Genomic DNA, 20,423 nt, shown 5'->3' on the forward strand with positions numbered 1-20,423 from the left:
AATGGTGCTAAATGGAGGCTTGTTTAAGGTTGGCAAAGGACCATGATGACTGCGGAGAGTTTGGACTTTGTAGGCCATGGGAAGTTGTTTGGAAGTCATTCTTTGGAATGGCGTAGGATTGTGTTTTAGAAATACGATTGTGTTTTACTAATATGACAAATACGATGAGAGTCGAACTAAGACATTGGGAGTTTGGAAAGAAAAGGAAGTCACAGACTGTGACCTGTGGTATTCATATCAGACTCAGGCACCATTGAGAGGAGGATTCATTTAATAGTCAAAATAAATTTAAGCCATTCTTTATTCTCTTGGATAAGAAATGTAAAACAGTTGATAACAGATATGCATATGATTAAAATAAAATTTAGAATGTAATGATGTATTTCAGACTCATATCCAACTCTCTTTTAGAAATCTCCCTTTTGACGTCTGATCAATAGGACTTTATGACAACATGCTTCCAACCTCTTCTTTCTTCCCCCTTCCCTCAATTGACATCATTATTTACCCAGATGTTCAAGCCAAAAACATAGGTATTATTTTTGATAACTTCCTTTTGTTCATTCTCTAGGTTAAATATATCAGCAAATCTTCCTGTTTCTCCAAAATATATATGAAATTTATCCATTTTTCTCTCTCCCACCACAATCTCAGTTCAAGTGGCCACCATCTCTTGCCTGGACCGGTGCAGTAGTCTCAACTGTTTTCCCTGCTTCCACTCTTACTCTCAACCTACGCAGACCATTTCCCAATCCATTCTCTGCCCAGAGTCATATTGTTTCTGCCTCATTCCTCTCTCAGAGTCTTTAATCCATTGTTCCTACTGCCTGGTATATTCTTCTTCCATTAGTTCCTGACTTGTTCCTTTTTATGTTTCAGGTCTTGGCAACTCAAAGAAAAGTCACATTTCTCAGATATTTGTAGACCACCCTATATAAAGTAGCCCTCTCCCTACAAGTCACTTTCTGTCATATCTTCTCTTATTTCCTTCTTCATATTTCTTAATCTGAGAAGGAAGAGTGAATGGGGAGAATATTTATTTTTACCTACAAGCCTCCATTCATACAGTTTTATCTTCTTGAATTGCCCTTGTTACATTTTCTGGTCTATCTAAATTGTACCTATCCTCCAAAACCCTTCTCAATTTTTACATATTTAATTTCATTTTCCTCAATATCTAGTATACACTGAACTCCCCTTTCTTCTCTCTATGGTCTTTTGGTACTTTAAAGTCCCTTTAGTCCTTTAAAGTGCCCTAAGAAAGAAATACTAATAGTCAAGGATGTTGACATTCTAAAATGGTCAAATTTTGATTTTATACCTCCTGTGATGTCCATATAGATCAAGTATTTGGAATTTTTTGGTATAGTGACAAGTATTCAATAATGTGTTTGGTTTAGTGTATCAGAGGGGTTATTTTGTTATCTCAAGCCACAAACGTATATAGAAAAAAATTGCCTCTATTCTACAGTTATGTATTTAATTTTGTCATATAAATCTTGAGTTATTACATATGGTAAATTTTACTAGATTTTACTTAACTTATAAATTTTTAAATTTATACTTAACTTATAAATTTCTTGGGTAATTATGTTTACATAATTATTTTATATTCTCTGTAAGTCAATGCTTGAACATTACGGATTCTCAGTACATATTTGTGGGTGGTTATATGTTCTCTATTTCTTTGTTAATTAGGTAAAAATGCACATTGGAATATGTTAAGTTCTTTGGAACTTACTTAACTCAAGCCTCTAAATGAGCACATTACACTAACACCAAAAACATTTTCTGAAAAGATAATAAAGCTAATTCATTTCTGGAAATATACGTCATTCTTCCAAGGAATAAAATATTCACTGGTAAAATCTCACTGGTGCAAGACATGACCAGTATGCCATATTTGAGTGAATGTAAAGAAATGGAATAAATTCCACTGTATATGTTACCTGAAATATAATATAAATGCGTACATATGTACATGAGATGAAGATATGTAAAGGAGAAAAACCAAAGAGTAGAATAAACAGCTATGTTTAACAATTAGAAAATAGTAATCTATCAAAAATTGAAAAACAGGTGCATCAGTGGTTTAAACATATCCTTAGTGGGCATGCTAATTTTCTCCTATTCCTTAAAAATATCTATAAGAAATACAACTAAGTATTCTAAAGCTTTTATTTGCTGGGAGGAAGAATAAAAACTGAAAACAAAAATGCTGTCCTATGAAACTCTGCAGGAGGTATATTCAACTGTATCATTATTAAAAAACAAACAAACAAAAAGTACCTTTCCAGAAAAGAGTAAAGTTACATTACATGCAGGTATTACGAATAGTTGCATTTAATTAGGTAAGTTGCATGAGTTCAGAACAATCAATCATTTCCCATAAATGTTTATTCCTCGTATATTACTGAACTAGTTTACTGTGTCTGACTATAATATAAATGAGAATATTGTGGTTTTATTTCTTTTTGTTTTTCTTATGTTTGATAACTATACACACCAAATTTAGTTTTTGTTCCCTGTTGGAGTCTGACTTTTGAAAAGTTATTTTTAATAACACATTTAATTATCTGTATTGACTATTTTCCTCTCTGGAGATTTACCAGTTTGTTTTAAAAGTACTTCCAGTGAATACATTTTAGGTTTTGAATAAAATTCAATATATTCTATTCTTATATCATAAAATTATATATTAAAGATAAATATATGTTGAATGGAAATTTTTTATTCCCATTAGACAACTGATTTGCAAAATTTTGCATTATGCAAAAAATACTTTACCAAGACTGTTCAGAATCTAAACTATTTTTTCATTAAAATTATTCTATAATATAGGTACCTTCCTGCTAAAAAGCAGTTTTAAAAAGTGTTTTGGCATACAAGGTGTATTATACAGTATTGGATACAGAGAACTGATACCTTTCATATTTTAGGAGAAATTTGCCTAGGTGTCACTGGAACTGTCCATTCATATCTATAGCATTATGTCCAAATTGCATATGCAATTTGTGTGCAAATTGACTATTATGGCATACCTATCACTTTCTCATAGACACACTCAAATATTACAACAGAACAGATTTTAAAAATCTTATTTGAACAATTTAGATGTTTGGATGCTTCCACTGTTTAGACTTTAAAAAAATGATACTGAAGTATACTTTGATTTTCTTTAATCTGATTTAGATACATAATAGCCATGTAGTAATCAGATTTATTAATGTAATACAGTCTGCATTTCTATAATATTTACAATTTATAAAGCAATTTCACATATGTCATCTTATTTGAGTCACACCTAAAATCAGCAATATAGTCAGGAGAGGTATTAATGACCTTGTTTTGCAGAAGTGGAAACCAAGAATTATAGAGGTAACTGATTACTTAAAAAGTGTCATAAACTCATCTATTAGTAAACATAATAAATCCTAAGTTCTTTACTCAGTGTGCAAGGAGCTAGTTAAGTCACAGAAGTAACTAGTTTGAATCCCAGTTTCCACAGTTCTTCCCATCTACAATATTCTCATCAAATCATCTATTCAGAACTGTTTTAAGAAAAGTAATATTGGAGTGATGTCAACCTTAGGCAAAAGGAAACAACCCCTCTGTGTCACCCCTTAAATCTACAAACTAGTTGGTCATCTATAACCCAACAAAGTTCCCTCTGCTCAACATACCAAGACACCAGAGGGATCCACACAACAGTGCATCTGGAAAGTGGGAGTGTTGGAATTCATAGGGGAGCAGGAGGAGGGAAGGACAGGGACGGTTCACACTGCCCTGGTTCCCTAGTTGTGACAGATAAGCCAGCAACCCTAGTGAATGAGCTAATGGTGGAGGAGTCCCATACCACAGCCCAGTGGAGGGGAAGGGAAAGCAGCAGCATCAGCACCCAAGAATCTGGCTCCCTCCCCTGATTGACATAGTGGTCACATCATCGGAAGAAAGCCAGATTACAGGAGACACATCTACGGCACCCCAGCCACAGCACAGCTGCACCAGCAGCCATAGGGAACCAACTAGCAGCATAGCTGGTTTATGAACCCGGCTTCGCTCCCACCTGCCACATTCTCCCACCACTGCGGTTGTACTTTGACACTAGACAACCCAGACATAGCAGGGGAACCCACCATCCTGGTCACCAAGGCAGTGACTCCCAAACCATAGTGGTACCCGCTCTCCCCATGACCCCAGAGTAAGAGAAAACAAAAACTTGCACTATAACACCATCTACTGGAAAACAAAACACTGTAATTATCAACTTTCTGAACTGTTAAAATCAAAATGGTACCTAAATAAGAAAAGGGCTCACTACTGCAAATGTGACGGCAGAGAAACAACCCATCAAGCAGCATGAACAACCGAGGTAACACAGGGGGGGAAAATAGTTCTCCAGAAACCAAACTGAAAGTCATGGAAGATTGTGATCTAAATGATAGAGAATTCAAAAAAGCAGTTATAAAGAAACTCAGTGAGATAGAAGAAAACAGTCCAATGAGCTCAAGAATAAAATTAATGAACAAAAGGAATACTTTACTGAAGAGATTGAAACCATAAAAAACCAAACAAAAATTCTGGAACTGAAGGACTCAGTAAATGAGATGAAGGGTACATTAGAAAGCATTGGAAACAAGAGCAGACCACATGGAAGAGAGAATTAATGAGCTTGAAGATAGGAAACTAGAAAACATTCAGGTGGAAGAGGAGAGAGAAGCAAGATTTAGAAAACAAAAAAGCAAACAAAAATAATGAACTGGATGAGAAGTATCTGACTCCATTAATAAGTGCAATGTAAGGATAATGGGTATCCCAGAAAGAGAACAGAAGGAGAAGGGAACAGAGAGCCAATTCAAAGAAATAATTGATGAGAACTCACTAAATCTGAGGAAGGAGATGGACATGCGAGTACATGTAGAAGAAGCTAACAGAACACCTAATTATCTCAGTGCAAAAAGACTTTCTCCGACGCACATTATGTTAACTGTCAGAAGTTAACGATATAGAATTCTCAAGGCAGCCAGGAAAAAAACGATAGTAATCTATAAAGGAAATCCCATCAGGTTATCAGATTTCTCAGCAGAAACTCTACAGGCCAGGAGAGAATAGAATGATATATTCAAAATATTGAAAGGTAGAAACTACCAGCCAAGAACTTTTTAGCAAAGTTACCACTTAGATATGAAGGAGAAATAAGGGTTTCCCAGACAAAAACGAATAGAATTTACCACAAAAGAATTTTATTACAAGAAATGTTGAAAGGAGCTCTTCTACCTGAAACAAAAAAGGTAAAAGTACACAAAACTTTGCTTAAGGAAACAAACAAAAACAGAAAATGCAACTTGATATCAGAATAGGATGTTAAACAATTATAAAATAAAGGTTAAAGGGAAAAAAAGCATTAAAAACTATAGCTACTTCAATTATAAAATAAAGGTTAAAGGGGAAAAAAGCGTTAAAAACTATAGCTACTTCAATTATAAAATAAAGGTTAAAGGGGAAAAAAGCGTTAAAAACTATAGCTCCGTCAATTTGGTAATGAACACACAACCTAAAAGGGATAATTTGTGACAACAAAAGCATAAAAGGAGAGAAGGAAAAACAACTTGTATAGGCAAGTAAAGATAAGATGCTATCAGAAGAAAAATGACTATTTTATCTATGAGACATTTTATACAAACCCCATGGTAACCACAAAGCAAACATCTAGAGCTAAGACACAAAACAAAAATAAAGAGGAAACAGAAAAATATCATAAAGAACCACCAACTAAAATACCAAACAGAAACACAAGGAAAATAAACAAGATACAGAGCAATAAGAAAACAATAGATAAAATGGCAAGCAGTAGTAAGTCTTCATATATCAATATTCAAAGAAAAGGACAAAAACCTTATAGTTTCACTTATATATGGAATATAAAGCAAAAAACTAACATGAACAAACACAACACAACAAGAAATCATAGATACAGACGACAGAATGGTGGTAACCAAAGGGGAAATACGTGGAGGGAGGGGGAAATGGGTTAAGGGGCCAAATATATGGTAATGGATGGAAACTACACTTTTGGTGGTAAGAATATAATAGAGTATAAATATACAGTTATTGAATTATAACACACACCTGAAATTTATATAATTTTATTAACCAGTTACCTCAATAAAAAATAAATTACAAAGAAAATATCTACTCGCAGTTTTGTTCAATATTAACATTCCTATCATTAGTCAGTGATTAAATGGATAATTAGCCAAGATAATACAACTTTCAACATTTTTCCCCTATATCTTTTGATCCTGGATATTTATCAAGCAAGTTAGTGAAGTATGTATGTTATAATCTCTAGAATAACACCAACAAAAAATAAAACCCAACTATACAAATATACAGATATTCAAATAATCCACACAAAGGCAGGAAATGGGAAACAGGAATAAAAAACAGAGGAAAGAGACTTCTGGTTTCAATTCTGACATATAACAAACCTAGAAACCATTACTCCTCGTCTTACAAAAGCAACTACCAACCTAAAATCTGTAGAGACAGGCAAATCTAGAGTCATAGTAGAGATCTACTCACCTAGAGCAGAATCCACTGGAGCCATAAATTGGTAAGAACATTTAGATGATAATTTTTACAGATTTCTGGATCCTAGTTATGGACTTGCATGAAAGTGTAAAACTCTTGGGAGCAACATTTTTAGGGAGGCCCCCATACTTTAATGGGTTTTATCTTCAGGAACCCTATCAGGCTCTCAAGATGAATATCCCAATATAGGTTCCCTTGTGACTCTCATAAGAGGAGGTAAGGGTAATTATTGTGAAATATACCTAGAGTATTCTACAATTGTCTACTCTTTGGGGGAAAGGATTTTCCAGAGCCCTGTCTTAGTTTGGGCAGAGCATTCTTCCTACTCCAGCCCCTTTTAGCCTTCCTATCTCAGGTGGGAAAAAAGCTATACCACTGGGAAAATACCCATGAAGGTCACAGCCTAGATAAATGAGCCAAGTAAAAACTTGAGATTTAATCTTAAAATTATAGAATGCTATTACCTTCCCACACCTTACCCTCGTACCCACACCAAAAAGAAAAATTAATACTGCAAATATGCAACTATGTAATAGGTTCCAGTAATAACAATAGATTATAGCTGAAACAGCTGGAAGGCAAGGATTCTCTCTAAGGAAGAGTACTGAGGGAAGCCCGGAGACAGAACAAGGATACCAGAGGAATTTGAAGCTTCTGACATCTATTGCAAACATTAAACACAGCCCACCTCATGGCCAAATTAACAAATCTACAGTAATACCTATTTACCTCTATTCCTATTGCTCAAAGTTACCTGGTGAACTTTCAAAAAAAATTTAGAAGGCATGCCTAAAGACAAGAAATAACAGTTTGAAGAGACAAAGCAAGCATCAGAACCAGACTCAGATATTATAGATGTTTGAATTGTCAGGGAATTTAAAGTAACTATAATTAATATGTTAAGGACTCTAATGGAAAAAGTAGGCAATGTGCAAGAATACATGAGTAATGTAAACAGAGAGAAATTCTAAGAAAGAATCAAAAGGAATTGTTGAAGTAAAAAACACTGTAATAGAAATGAATATACTTTTGATGGGCTCATCAATAGAATGGACACAGCTGAGGAAAGAAATCAGTGAGATTGAAGACAGATCAATAGGAAGTGCCTAAACTGAAATGCAAAGAGAAAAGAGACTGTGGGGGGAAAAAAAAACCCAGAACATCCAAGAACTAAGGAACAATTTCAAAATGTGTAACATATGCATAATTTGAATACCAAAAGGAGCAGAAGAAATATTTGAATAACAATAGAGAATGTTAAATGACACATTAATGACAGACAACAAAACAGGCCCAGGGAGGTTAGAAAGTACCAAATAAAATAAATTTTAAAAAAAGAAACACACACACACACACACACACAAACAACCTAGGCATATCATATTCAAACTGAGGAAAATCAAAAACTAAGAAAATCTTGAAAAATGTCAGAGGGAGCGGGGGATGGAAAAAACCTTTAGAGGAACAGAATAATAATTATGGCAGACGTCTTATCACCATGCAAACAGGAAGAGAGTGGAGTAAAATATTTAAATGTTGAAAAAAGGAACAAACCCACTAACCTATAATTCTCCATCCAATGAAATTATATTTCAAAAGTGAAGGACAAATAAAGACTCTCAGACAAAAACTAAGGATATTTATTGACAGCAGACCTGCAAGAAATAATAAACTTTTCAGAGAGAACGAAAATATAGGTTAGACATATGGATGAACATAAAGAAAGGAAAGCATTAAATAAGAAAAAAAGAAGATACAGTAGAATTTTTTTCCTTATTCATCATTGATCTAAAATATAACTATTTAAAGTAATAATAGTGATAATGTATACTAGGTGCTAATGTAATATGGTAAGTGAGATGAATGTCAGCAGTGTCAGGAATAGAAAGGATTTGGGAATACTCTGTTATAAGGTCCCAGTATTAAATGTATAACTATTACATTGTTTTGTATACCTGAAACTAATAAAAATAAATAAGGTACAAGCATTATAAGTGAAGCACTATAGTGCTAATTAAATATAGACTTAGATCAATTAAAATATATATTGAAAACACTAGGACAACCACTAAAATATTTCTTCAAAAGGTGTATAATTTATATGTTAAGGGAGGAGAGTAAATAGAATCATATCAAATGTCAATTAAAATCAGAAGAGGCAGAAAAGTAGGGGAAAAGGGAAAATAAGTAGAAAACAGTTACAAACATTGTGGATATTAATCTATGTCAATAGTCACTTTAAATGTAAATTATATAAATATGCCAGCTAAAAGACAGAGATTGTCAGAGTGGATTAAAAACAAAACAGCAAACAAACAAACAAAAAAACAAGACCATCTATGTATATGGTCATACACACACACACACACACACACACACACACACAGCTATGTGTTGTGTGTAAAAACATTAAATAGAATCTGGTAAAAAGGAAAGGAATGGAGAAAGATATACGATGCTATCAACTAACCAAAAGGAAGCTAGAGTAGCTATATTAATTTTACATGAAGCAGATTTCAGGACAATGAAAATTATGAAGGATAAAAAGGACATTACATAATCATTTGATAGTTGATTCTCCAAGAAGTCTTAATAATCCTAAACATATGCACTTAACAAAGTATCAAAGCATGCACTTAAAGTATCAAAGCATATGAGGCAAAAGCTGACATACTGAAAGGAGAAATAGACAAATGCCCTATTATATATAAGTTGAAGACTTCAACACCCCTCTTTCAGTAATTGACAGATCAAGCAAGCAGAAAATCAGTAAGGATGTAGACGGCCTGAATAATACTATCAAACAACTTGATCTAATTAACATTTATAAACTATTCCATTCAACAACAGCAGAATGTACATTCTTCTCCCGCTTACATGGAACATTCACTAAGATAAATCACATTTTAAGCCATGAACTCCACCTTAACAAGTTAAAATAAAAAACTCATGCAAAGTGTATTCACAGACTACAATATAATTAAATTAGAAATCGATAACAAAGTAATCTGGAAAAATCCCCCAATGTTTGGAAATTAATTGGCTAAATAACATATGGGTCGAAGAAGTCTCGAGAAATTTTAAAATTTTGAACTGAAATGCAAGTACAATTTATCACAATTTGGGGGTTTAGCAGAAGCAGTCTTCTGTCATTTTCTTAATAACGTATAACCCCAGCTAATTATGAAAAAAACACCACAGAAATACCAGTTGAGAGACAGTCTACAACATACTCCTGAAAATTGTCAAGGTCATCAAAACAAGGAAAGTTTGAGAAACCAACATAGCCAAGAAGAGCCTAAGGAAACATGAGTACTAAATGCAATGTTATATCCTGGATGGGATCCAAGAACAGAAAAAGGACATTAGGCAAAAACTAAGGAAATCTGAATAAACTATGGATTTAGTTAACAATAATGTATCAATTTTGGTTCATTGCGTGAGCAAATTTACCATACTAGCGTAAGGTGTTAATAACAGCGGAAACTGGGTTTGAGGAATATGGCAATTCTTTGTATTATCTTTGCAATTTTTCTGCAAATCTAACTGTTCTAAAACAAAACATTTATTTTTAAAAAAAGAGTTCCATTTAATAAAGTCTTAAAAGTGCAAATTATCCATATTATCCAAGTATCAATTGCCTGGGGATTTGGAATGGTAAAAGGAGAGATTATGAAGAGGCCTGAGAATAATTTGGGGGGTGATGGTTATGTTCATTATCTTGACTGTGGTAACGATTTCACAGTTGTATTTACATATCAAAACATCAAATTTTACACTTCAAAATTTTCAGTTTATTGTATATCAATTATATTCATTAAAACTATTTTTTTAAAGTAGGGGAAAACAGAGAAGAAATAACAAAATATAGACCTAAGTCCAATTATATCAATATTAAATATAAATGGTCTGAACAAAACCCAGCTATCTGCTATGTGCAAGAAATCAACTTCAAATATACTGTTAAAGAGTTTAAAAGCAAAAGAATGGGGGGAGGGAAGATACATCATACAAACACTATCAAGTGAAAGCTGTAATGACTGTCTCAATATCATACAAAGTCAACTTCAGAACAAGGAAAATTAGCCATGATTAAGAGAGACATTTATAATTCTGAAAGTGTCAATTCAGTGAGAAGACAGAACAATCTTAAAGGTATATGAATCTAATAACAGAAATTCAAAATACATGAAGCATAAAATGATATAGCTGAAAAGAAACAGAAAAATCTACAGTTGAAAACTTCTATAACCATCTGTCAGTAACCTATTAAACAATTAAACAAAATCCAGAAGACTATAGAAGATGTGAACATCATCATCACTAAATTGACCTCATGGACATTTGTAATATAGTTAATGACAACAGAAGACTCTCTTTTCAAATGTAAATAAGACAAACCATAACAGTTCAAAATAATAATCATACAAAATATGTTCTTTGATCATAATGGAATTAACCGGGAATCAATAACAAAAAGATACCAGGGAAATCCTCAGATACTTGAAAATTTAAATAACACACTTCTGAATAATCCATGGTCAAAGATAAAGTCTTAAGGGAAATTAGAAAATATTGTAACTGAATGAAAATGAAAATACAGATATGTTAAAATTTGTCAGATGGACAAAATCATTGTTCAGAGGGAAATGTATAGAGTTGTGTTCATATGTTAGAAAAGAAGAAAAGTCTTAATATAATGACCTAAGATTCCACCTTATGAAACTAGAAAAAGAGCAAAATAAACCCAAGGAAAGTAGGGGGAAGGAAAAAAGATAATAGCAGAAATCAATAGAATGAAAACAGAAAAAAAAAGTAGAGAAATATTAATAAAAACAAAAGGTGGCTCTTTGAAAAAATAAGTGAAACATAGAATCCTCTAGCCAGAATGACCAAGAAAAAAGAGAAGACAAATTACCAATATCAGGAATGAAGGAGGGGGATATAACTACAGATCCCACAGATATCAAAAGGGTAATAAGAGGATATGAGAAAGAACTCTATTCACAGAAACTTGACAACTATGTTAAAATAGACAATTTCTTGAAATACACAAGCTACTAATATTCATTGAAGAGGAAATGGATAACTTAATAGTACTATATCTGTTGAAGGAACTAAATTAGTATTGGTAGCCTTCCAAAGGCCTAGATAGTTTTCCTGACAAATTCTACCAAACATTTAAAGAGGAAATTATACCAGTTCTGACTCTCTTCCAGAAAACAGAAGACAAAATACTTCCCAACTTTTTTTATGATGCTATATTTAACTTAACATCAAAATCATGCAGACAGTACATGCAAATGAAACATGAACAACATCTCTTGTAAACATACACACAAAAATCCTCAGTGAAATATTAGTAAATTGAATCCAGCAATATATATACAATACTACACCAAGACCAACAGGTAATTATTGGAATTCCAGGCTAGTTTAATAATTAAAAATTAATCACTAACTGTAATCCCCCATATTATCAGATGAAAGAAGTAAAGCCATATAGTCGTATCAACAGATGCTGAAAAAGCATTAGATACAATTTAACATCCCTCTAAAATAAAAATGCTCAGCTAACTAGGAATAAAGGGAAACTTCCTTATCTCAATAGGGGCATCTACAAAAACTGTCTACAGCTAACATAATTAGTGATGAAAAACTTAATGCTTTCTTCGTAAGATTGGAAATATGGCACACTCACCACTCTTGTTCAGCATATTACTGGAAGTCCTACCCAGTTCAGTGTGGCAAAAAAAGAAGTAAAGAAAAGGCAGAGATTATAAAGGAAGAAATAAACCATTTGTTCAAAGATGACCTGATTGCTTCATAGAAAATCCCCAAAAATCTACAAAAAGACTACTAAAACTAAGTGAATTTAGCAGTGGTACAGTGTACAAGGTTAATATATAAAGATAAGTCATGTTTCTATATACTAGCAATGAACAGTTATAAACATTTTAAAGTGCCATTTACAATAGCTTCAATTAAAAAATTATTAAATACTTAGGTATAAGTTAACAAAATATGTACAGGATCTGTATGCTAAAAACTATAAAGCACCAAAGAATGAAATCAAAGACCCAAATAAATGGAAAGACATACTATGATCATAGATTGAAAGACAATATAGTTAAGATGTCATTTCTTCCAATAAACACAATTTCAATAAAGTTCCATCAAGATTATTTTTATAGACATTGACAAACTTTTAAATTTTGTATGGAAAGGTAAAGGAACTATAATAGCCAAAACAATTTAGAAAAACAAAGATTTGGGAAATTTACAGTATCATATTTAAGACAATAGAAAGCTACAGTAACCAATACAGTATGGTACTGATGAAAGAATTGACACATAGATAGATCAGTGAAACAGAATAGAGAGTCCAGAATGGACCCCCACAAGTATGGTTAATTGGTTTTTGATAAAGGTACAAAGACAACTCAATTGTGAGTGGATATATAAATTGTGATAAATCCATACAATGGATTACTATTCATCAATAAAAATGACTGAACTATTGAAATACACAACATGGATGAACCTCAATTGCTACATTATGATAAATGAAAGAAACCAGTCTTAAAAAGTTAAATCCATTCATAAAAGGTATGAATCCATTTTTAACATTTTTGGAAAAGGCAACACTATTACCCTAAAAGCTTTAGTTGCATAACAGGGGTCATAGTCATATCATTTGCCCTCCACATGAAGCAAATACCTCAGTTATGTATCAAATATGTTTTATGTTTTTCTTTAACCTTCAAACTACAAAATACATAGTTCTCTTTGGCCCCAACATGATTGTAAACATAAATGTGAACAGTGAAATTACATGGCTATTAGGTGACGATCTGAATGCAAACGTTATAACAGATTCTCAGACTCTGGATGGCATATTCTGAAACCAATCTCACCTCCTACTTTCTTTCCATTGCTACATCCTCACTCTTGTTTGAAAAATACTTCATTTAAAAACAAAACCTTTGCTTCTTGTGGTAATATTTTTTTGTGCAGTACAAAGGAGCCCTACTCTAAGAGCTAGACGACCTAGGAGATTTGGGGCAATTCACTTAATGTTTATAAGTTTGTTTTCTCATTTTAAAATGGCTAATAGAGGGAAATCCAAGATGGCAGAGGAGCTAAACACTGTGCTTGCTTCCTTCCATGAACAAATTAAAATTACAACTAAATTGTAGAACAGTCAACATGGAGAACCATCTGAAATCTGGCTGAACAGAAGTTTTATAAATAAGGATATGAAGAAGAAGCCACATCGAGACTGATAGGAGGGGTGGAGACACAAAATGGGCTAACCTCAAACCTGTGTGTGGCAGTTGAGAACCAGAAGGGATATCTCAGCCTCAGAGGTTCACCCCAGAGGAGTGTGGGACCTCAGTCCCGCACCAGCCTCCCCAGCCCAGTGTTCTGGTGCTGGGAAGAGAGGACCCCCACAACATCTGGCAGTGAAAAATAGTGGGGATTCTGACCACTCAGATTGGGCGGAAGGCTGTGGGAAACCCAGACGTCCTCTTAAAGGGACCCCGCACAAACTCTTTTACTCCTAGACACTCACCTTGGGCTTCAGCAGACGGACAGTAACTCGGAGGGTATTGGAGACATACAGGGGGCAGACTGAGTTTTGTGGCTTTGTGACAAGGGTTGGAGGACAGTTGGCATTTTCCTTGTGAAGGGTCCTCCTCTTCTGCAGACGGCAGGTGGCTGCCATCTTTAATATGTTGAGTCCTTCCCCTATGCCTACGGCCAAATCTGAGTCTGTTTGGTCTGGTGAGTTCTGCTGCTCTGCCCTGCTGACTCACTGGGACCCCGCCCCACCCAACTCTCCCAATGTCAGAAGCACTTTCTCCAAGAGCAGCCAGCCTTACCCGCATTGCACTATTTCTTTAAAAACTATCAGAGTCTGACAGATAGCAGGCAGGCCGCAACTGGCCTTGGTTTGCTTTGAGACTTTTGCTGAGTAGCTTGAGTCTCAGCAATGGCACCAAACCAGAATTTACATTAACCTGGTGACCACAACTCCTCCCACTCTAGTGACACACTGAGACTGCCTCACTCAACTTGCATATCATGCAAGGCTTTATCAATGGCTGAACCTTAACGGAGTCAGCAGGTAGCAGCAGGCCTCAGGGTGTCCTGGTAATTTGTGGACTATCCCAGGCCAGGTACTGATATCAGACATCCCCAGTTCACAGTGCATCCACTCCCCCGTGCCTCCAGGGTTAGCACAGGCAGTAAACAACTGCAGATCATGTTGTTGCTCCTACCAGGTAGCCCCTAGCTGGTCACAGGCAGTGGGTGACCTGGGCCTGCACTGGAGTCCCTCGCAAGAGGCCCCAGAACCCAACATACTTGGAGGTTGGCTTCAGACCACAGCAGAGAACCACCCAATTAGCCAAACAAGTGGCACACCCAAAGGGCAGTCTCAACAGGCACCAGAGCACACTGGGGCAAATCCCATTCAGTGAGGTAAGCCTCCTGCACAGCAGCCCATAAACTGTTGATGTGGCAAAACACAGCCAGTCAGCCTGAGGGTCAGTCCCACACACTGACATGCCAATAGCTACCAAGGCCCTTCCATAACAGAAGGGCACACACAACCCATGAAAGGGACACTCCTGGAGCACCCAGTGCAGGTGACTAGGGAGATTGTGCCACTGGGTCCCATAAGGTAGCTACTACATAAGGCCACCTGGCCAAGATTGGGAGACATAGCAGATTTACCTAATACATAGAAACAAATAGAGAGGCAGCCAAAATGAGGAAACAAATACATCCCAAATGAAAGAACAGGAGAAAACTCCAGAAGAAGAACTAAACAAAATGGAGGCAAGCAACCTACCAGATGCAGAGTTCAAAACAATGATTATAAGGAAGCTCAAGGAACTTAGAACTTCAACAGAGAGATAGCAAGCATAAAAAAAGGACATAGAAACCATATAAAAGAGCCAGTCAGAAGTGAATACGATAACTGAAATGAAAAATTCATTAGAAGGAATCACCAGCTGACTAGGTGAAGCAGAGGATTGTATCAACGATTTGGAAGACAAGGTAACAGAAAACACCCAGTTTGAATAGCAAAAAGATGTAAGAATCCAAAAAATGAGGATAGTTTAAAAGACCTGTGGGATAACATAAAGCGGAATAACATTTGCATCATAGTGGTACCAGAAGGAGAAGAGAGAAAGCAAGGGATTGAGAATTTATTTGAAGAAATAATGACTGAAAACTTTCCTAACCTAGTGAAGGAAATTGACATACAAGCCCAAGAAGCATAGAGTCCCAAACAAGATGAATTCAAACAGGCCCACATCAAGATACATAATAATTAAGATGGCAAAGGTTAAAGACAAAGAGAGAATCCTAAAAGCAGCAAGAGAAAGGCAACTAGTAACTTAAAAGGGAGCTCCCCTAAGACTCAGCTGATTTCTCAACAGAAACTTTGCAGGCCGTAAAAGATTGGCACAAAATAGTGAACGTGATAAAAAGCAAGGATCTACACTAGGATTACCTAGTAAAGCTATCATTTAGAATCAAAGGACAGATAAAAAGCTTCCCAGACAAGAAAAAGATAAAGGAGTTCATCACCACCAAATCAGTATTCCAGGAATGTTAGAGGGACTTCTTTACGATGGGGTGGGGGGGAATAAAATTATGAGTAAGAAAATGGCAATCGCTACATATCTATCAACAGTTATTTTCAATGAAAATGGATTAAGTGCTCCACTCAAAATACATAGTAAAGCTAAATGGATAAGAAAACAAGACCCTTACATATGCTGCCAACAAGAAAATCACTTCAGATTGAAAGACACAGAGAATGAAAGTAAAGAGAAAGATTATTTCATGAAAATAGAAATGAACAAAACAGAAAAGCTAGGGTAGCAATGTTTATATTAGACAAAACAGACTTAAAGCAAAGTCTATTACAAGAGACAAAGAAAGACCCAGTAATCCCATTTCAGGGTATTTATCTGAAGAAACTCAAATGCTACTTTGAGGGGACATGTGAATCCATATATTCATTGCAGGATTGTTCATTGCAGGCCAAGATGTGGAGGCTGCCTGGGTGTCTGTCAATAGAAAGATGGATAAAGAGGAGGTAGTACATATATACAATGGAATATTGCTCAGCCATGGAAGGAAATTAGTTCTTGCCATCTGTGGCAACAAGGATGGACCTGAAGGGAATTGTGCTGAGTGGACTGTCAGACAGAGAAAAACAGATGCAATGAGATTTCACTTATATGTGAAATCTAAAGAACAAAACAAACTCAAATACAGAGAACATTTTAATGGTTGCAAGATGGGAGGGGGTTTGAGGATGAGTGAAAAGAGGGAAGGGATTAAGAAGTACAAATTGGTGGTTACACAGTAGTCATGGGGATGTAGGTTATAGCATAAGGAATAGGGTCAATAATATTGTAATAACTATGTATGGTGTCTAATTGGTGCTAAATTTGTTGAGGTGATAGTTGGGAGGGAGTTGGATACGGTGAAGAAATGAAGGGGTTAAGAAGTATAAATTGGTTGTTACACAGTAATCATGGGGATGTAGGCTATTTCATAAGGAATATAGTTAATAATGATGTAATCACTGTATTGTTTCAGGTGGGTACTAGATTTGTAGGAGTAATAGATGGGAAGACGTTTGGAGGTCAGGGTGAAAAAAGGTAGAGAGTAAGAAGTACAAACTGATAAGTACAAAATAATCATTGGGATGTAAAGTAAAGCATAGGGTATATAGTCAATAATATGGTAATAGCTGTGTAGTGCCGGGTGGGTACTAGATTAGTCAGGGTTAATTTCTTCAATTATACAAATGTCTAACCACTATACTGTACATCTGAAGTTAATATAAAATAATAATGAATGTCAACTGTAATTGAAAAATTAAAAAGGGGAGAAAGGTAAAGGGGAATAAGGGGTTCAAATCTCCAGGTATAAAACAAGTCATGAGGATATAATGTACAGTATGGGGAATACAGTCAATAAGATTGTGATAGCATGGTACAGTGTCAGATGGCTGCTGGACTTATCATGATCACTTCTTTAGGTGTATAAATGTTGAATAATTATGGTGTACCCCTAAAACTGATACATTGTATGTTAGCTATATTTTAATAAAAATCTTTAAAAAATAAAAGAAATCCCAAACACCTATTTGAAAAGATATATGTACCTCTATGTTCTTGCAGCACAATTTACAATAGCCAAGAAATGGAAACAACCAAAATGCCCATCATTAGACGATTGGATATAGAAGATGTGGTACATATATACAGTGACTATTACTATGCCATAAAAAAAGGATGAAATCGTTTTTGCAACAACATGGATGGATCTAGAGGGTATTATGCTAAGTGAAATACATCTGACTGAGAAGACAAATACCATATAATCTCACTTATATGTGGACTCTAACAAAATAAATGAACAAACAGAACAGAAACAGACCCATAGGTCCAGGGAACAAACTCATGGTTACCAGATGGAGGGGTTTGGGGGAGCTAAGTAAGAAAGGTCAAGGGACTAGGAAGGACAAATTGGTAGTTACAGAAGAGTCTCGGGGATGTAAAGTACAGTATGGGGAATATAGTCAATAATGTAAAAACTATGTATAATGTCAGATGAGTACTAGACTTATCGGGCGCATCAGTTCATAAATTATATAAATATTTTAACCACTACGCTGTACACCTGAAACTAATATAAAATAATACTGAATATCAAGTATAATTTAAAAAAATTAGTCATGGGGATACATAGTACAGCATATGGAATATAGTCAATAATATTCTTATAACTATTTACAGAGTCAGAAGGGTAATAGACCTCGTGGTGTTATTTGTGAGGTATACAAATATCTAATCACCATGTTTTGTACACCTGAAACTAATAAAAATAATTAAAAAATAAAAAGTACTAAAATAAAATACTGCTTACTTCATTTGTAAAGATCTGATGATCCAATGGAAATAATTTTATATGTTATAAAGTGCTTGGTAAATGTAAGTTATCATTACTATTATTAAAATTAAGAAATAAACAGTATTTTATGGTATCTTATGGCAATCGAAAGAGCTTCATCTCTGAAAATGGTTATAATTTCTAAAATTAATGCAGAATTAATAATAAGGACTATAAACTAAAGTTGATTACACTCTAGTTTATTACACATTATTTAATTAAACTATTAATAGACTATAAGATATGCTATTACAGCAAATTTTGGGTACATGACTAAACATCTTAGTACAAATTAAAGGTCTGAAAAAACCATCAGGAAAAATAATAAGCGACATACTTCTTAAGATTTAATTTTAATTACGAGGGAATTCAGTTTTAGTTAAAGCTGTAGTTGTTTCTTTCTGGCAGTAGATGCCAGTAGAGTTCTTTTTAATAAAAATCAAATCGCCTAAATGGTTACATAGCAACAGCTTCCTGGTTACATTACCATATGTAGAAATATTGCTCTCAGGAATAAATATTCTACTTTCTATAAGGGCTTTGTAACAAATGGAGACAGTTTTATTGGAAAAAAGTGTTCAGATTTCAAATGTAGAGTATTCTAGGTATTTATCCAGTGAGGATTACTTTTTTTTTAATAATAATTTTGTAAGTTTTATGCATTTTTTAAAAACATAAATTAATCTTAGTGTCCAGTTAGGAATCTGAAATATCTACACTAAAATCAAGCAACATTGAATATAAGTCTGGCTACATGTGTTGTGTTAAATATGAATATGGTTGCGATAAAATATTAGGATTAGTTGGTAAGGGAATACCATGAATAATATTTTGGGGAAGTTAATATGTCAGAGATGAGTGATTGAAAGGAGTGTTTGAAAGCAGGGAAATAAGTTATTTTAGAAATTCACATTTGCACTGATAAAAATGGAACTCAAAGCCTGAATAAAATTTAGTAACTGATTGAATATAGAGAAAAGGAGTTTAATGACCTTGCTTCTATTACTGTTTTTATATTGAACAACTATGGTCCGATCATAAATACAATTAAAATGTTTTCAAGTGTTTGATGATTCTGCTTAGACCTTTAATTTGTTAAAAATGAATGGATACTTCTACAAATATTCGTTGAGTGTGTAATATATCTATTGCATTTAGGAGTTCAAGTAATTCATAATTTGAAGCATACATTTATAAATAGCAAATTTTAACATGAAATTATAAAATCAATGGAAACAAGGAGAGAGCAGTTTAGTTTTCTAGAAAGTATGTGGGAAACTTCAGTGAGAGGGGATGACATTTGTGGAAAGCCTTGAGGTTGAATAGAGTTTCTCTCAAGAGAGAGCAAGTCAAAGAATCCAGAATTTTATCCACTTCTACCCATACAAAGTCCATGGTCTGTAGATGTTTATTAAAGACTGCAGACTTGTTCAGTGTCTGCTTTGTGTTAAAGCACTGTCAGCTGTTAAACAATTTATCTATTATTATATATACATTTATACAGAAAGTTACAAACTTAAGAAGTTTAGTCTTATAGATATCCTTGCCTATTTGTTTAGATTGATACTAATTTTATTACACAAAACAGTGTACACAATTGAGCTGTTATTTGGCAAAATTTATTAGTCAGTGTTTCGTGTGTGTGTGTGTGTGTGTGTGTGTGTGTGAGTGTGATGTCCCCATTTGATTACATTTTTGTTACTATTCTATTTGTCAAGTGGCTGGCAGGAAACTTGGACCAAGATTTTTTTTAGATAAATTTTAAAAGACCCTTCCTTCCATCCTTGCTTCCTTCCTTCCTTCCTTCCTTCCTTTCTTCCTTCCTTCCTTTCCTCCCTCCA

General features: G+C 34.4%; 1 protein-coding gene across 2 annotated transcripts in view; it reads left to right on the forward strand.

The window, feature by feature from the left end:
• The window catches only part of PRKACB (protein kinase cAMP-activated catalytic subunit beta), a 106,445-nt gene that overhangs the window by 28,052 nt on the left and 57,970 nt on the right, over positions 1-20,423 (forward strand). The gene's annotated exons all lie outside the window — the stretch shown is intronic.

Source organism: Rhinolophus ferrumequinum, chromosome 9 (assembly GCF_004115265.2).
Source record: "Rhinolophus ferrumequinum isolate MPI-CBG mRhiFer1 chromosome 9, mRhiFer1_v1.p, whole genome shotgun sequence".
Taxonomy (NCBI): domain Eukaryota; kingdom Metazoa; phylum Chordata; class Mammalia; order Chiroptera; family Rhinolophidae; genus Rhinolophus; species Rhinolophus ferrumequinum.